The 3,526-nt window shown below is 41.7% G+C and overlaps 1 non-coding gene across 1 annotated transcript; it reads left to right on the top strand.

Annotated features, from left to right (window-relative positions):
• Nucleotides 1-1,124: 1,124 nt before the first annotated feature.
• On the top strand, nt 1,125-1,197 carry TRNAK-CUU (transfer RNA lysine (anticodon CUU)). The gene has a single exon. It is a non-coding gene; the product is annotated as a tRNA-Lys (tRNA).
• The last annotated feature ends 2,329 nt before the right edge of the window (nt 1,198-3,526 follow it).

The following is a 3,526-nucleotide window of genomic DNA, read 5'->3' as shown; positions in this document are numbered from 1 at the left end:
GGACGCAGATTAACTGTTAAAGCCCTTCCCATGAACTTCTTGTAAGGTCCGAAACTAATCCGAACTCGGCCCAAACTCACCCAATTACTAACCGGGCCGAGTTCAGGCCGGAAATGTTAGCCCTGTGACCGGGCCGGGCTAGGTTTGGCTGGTGACCGGGCTGGGCCGGGTTGAGCCCAGTTCGACTCGGATCGACCCGCGTACACCCCTACATGTAATGGGATGCTACTCTTAGACTATGTTATGTGTTGATGTTGTTTTCTAGTAGTCCTGGCCACGCCTTAAAAGACGTGCACAAATAGAATACTATTGGAAACCCTAACATACACATAGACCCAAATTTCCCGTCTAACTTAGCTACCAGAGAGTTCCCTATCTTAGCCAAGGTCTGCATTAGTGTTCTACTTGTCCAGGTTCTTTAACGCGAAAACAGCATCAACATTGTGTATTTATAGTACTCAGTTGGACATAAACTCTACCTAATGGGGAGACTTTTGAAGGAGTAATTCTAATGGGTTGAACTACTTTAAGCCTCTTCTATAAATACAAGTCTTGATCCTTCGCCTACACCCACACACATACGAAAAACTCAAGTTCCATTGAAAATAATTTTAAAATGGTGTAATGTGTTGCCGTTCAGCTACACATTTAAGATTCAGTTTATGATCTCCATTAGGATGTCAATGGGCTTGGTTAGAATCAAAAGCTTTATCCAAGCCTGGCCCGCATTGTCCAACATAGGCACAAGGCTGACTTGGGCCTGCGATAGACTAAATAGCCCAGCCCAATATGTTTTTGTTAGGCCTGAGCCAGAGCTCAAATGAGAGAGAGAGAGAGAGAGAGAGAGAGAGAGAGAGAGAGAGAGAGAGAGAGAGAGAGAGAGAGAGAGCTGCTTGCTTGGGCGTGCACGCTAGTTCCCATGCCCATGTCTGTGAATATAGGCCACGAGCCTCACATCCTCGACCGACATCCATGGCCAACACCATCATGTGCTATGCTTGTCTCTTTGGAAAACAAGACCCCGTTCATGGCTGCAAGCATCGACAATGACCCATTTCATGGTCGCGGGATTTTACAAAGCCATAGATTTTCCTTCAATTGTATCTCTTCAACTGCTCCAATAAGCCCGTCTAGCTCAGTTGGTAGAGCGCAAGGCTCTTAACCTTGTGGTCGTGGGTTCGAGCCCCACGGTGGGCGTTCCTACTTCCTTGATAGGGAGTGTTATGTGGGCCTGAATATTTCTTTTGGGTCGGGCTTTTATAATTTAGTTTGGGTTTTCTGGGTCGGGCTCAGCCCTATCCAATTTGTAACTTGTCCTTTTCAATTTTGAATCTTGGCCATTGAAATTTGGGCCGCCATTGAATCTTGGCCATTGAAATTCGGGCCTACTCCTTACATTTGGTTTGGCTATGCAGTTAGCTTAGCCTGAACAAATTTTAAGACCTGACCAGTTTCGATTACTCGTTAAGATGGTTCGAATTTGAGTGTGCCCCTGTATATCTATTGCCACGTATACATTTGGCCCTAAATATACAATCCATTCAACATGGTTTGCGTGATGCTTATATTGAGTTTAATCTTTAATCATGTATATGTATATATTGAGTAGGTTAAATTTTTGTTTTTTCGGGCCCAATGTTGGGTGTCTGGTCCCATTGCCTAATTCAAGCTATCTTTCAGCCCATCATGCCATCTGATTATCCTTAGATGTGTGGCCCACCTATCTTAAATAGGATTGAGCCTCATAGCCCTTTGAACGGATAGATCATAGAATGGAGCACTGGGTGTATGGGGTGATGCGCACCCTCCAACTATTTCCCTTGGTGTGGCTCACCTGAATCACAAATGCAATTAATTTGTAGATGCAGGGCTAAATTTTAGTGTGGCATATAATGGTTTGATTCGATTTCACTTATAGTCATGGTGGGCCTTGTTTAAAAAGTCAAGGATGGAGTTCCTCTCAGCTGTTTTACCAGGTGGGGCCTACCGAAATCACGGGTTACCCTGATATTTTGGCCCCACGTAGATGATAGATGACATATGTGAGTTAGCCTAATATTTTGGCCATACGTTGATGACATATGTAATGGTTTGGCCCATCAAAAACCAAGGTGGGCATTTCTTGTTCTATTATTTCCTATGTTTTCAAACAGTGGGCACCCGAGGGAGAGAAGTTTGGAAGGCAATCTTGGTAGGGAAAGGAGAGTTTTTTTTTTATTATATATATTTTAATTTATTTTTATTTATTTTTTTTGTTTACATACGCACTGACACTACAGTGGTTTTTCACCATCATGAGTTCTTGAACCTTTTTTTTTTTTTTTTTTAACACACGCAAACACACCCCACACTCACGCTAGTGGAATTTCACCACCTATGGGTACTCGAACCCTTGACCGAGTGTTGAAACTCCTGAGAGTCTACCGCCTGAGCAAGAGTAAGGACCCACGTCATTACACACACTCTATGTTAGCCACCCCCACTAGGGATCAATACCAAGACCTTAAGTGTTGAAACGAGGTATCTCCACTCAGTCTGCCAATTGAGCTATGGATATGGGTGTGAGTACTTGAACCATGTTTTCATGTTGAAACTCTTATAAGTATACCAATAAGGCATGACTGAGAAGCTTTTTCTTTTTCCTTTTTTACGGCAAACAGCCAACATGGCACTTTAACCATGACCTCGGTGTTCACAGAGATCACAGTCGTATGTGTTTAGGGTTTTGATCTCCACTACTTATCTCTCTCCTCCCTAAGCTACTTGTATAATAATTTATTCTTTCTTAGAAACCCTAGTCTATTTAAATCTAATGTACATTATATTAACTTCGGTAAAATAATAATAATAGTAATAATAACAACAACAGTCAAACTTGTTTTGGTGCAGAAAAAAAAAAATGAAACTTTAAAATTGATGTATTTTCTTTCTTGCATTTCCACTTACACCACAGAGTTTTTAGTTGCATATGCTCCCTGCAGCAACTTTTAGAGAATTAGAACATGGTAGAGACATCCTTTCCAATATATGCATCCGCCTCATGCATCAATCGTGTCCATCCATTTGCTGGGTCTCACCATGGATGCTCAATAGACGATTATATTCATATCATTAGTGGAAATGACAGTACGAATCTAAAATATTTATCCATAAATTATCTAGATTATCTGATGGGTAAGGTGGATGTACCTGACTTGATATATCTCTTTTGCATGTGCACTGTGTTGAATTAAGTCGACCATGTTCCGGTTCCTCCGGGTCTATCTTATCAGGATAATGATGATATTACATGCGCAGGGGAGTGGATTAGGTGAGTGAGACTATGATCCACCAAGGTGGGTGGGATCCCTGACTGTGGGGCCCATTGTCATGTATGTGACTGAATCCAGACCGTCCATCCATATTTAAAGCTCATTTTAGGACATGATTAAAAATAAAAATAAAAAATGAAGCAGATCTAAATCTCAGGTGAACCTAATGTAGGAAACAATGGTAATCAACTATTAAAAACCTCTCGTGACCTACA

This window comes from Magnolia sinica, chromosome 12, assembly GCF_029962835.1.
Source record: "Magnolia sinica isolate HGM2019 chromosome 12, MsV1, whole genome shotgun sequence".
Taxonomy (NCBI): Eukaryota; Viridiplantae; Streptophyta; class Magnoliopsida; order Magnoliales; family Magnoliaceae; genus Magnolia; species Magnolia sinica.
Note: the sequence above shows the minus strand (reverse complement) of the source record. Positions and strands in the feature narration are given on the sequence as shown.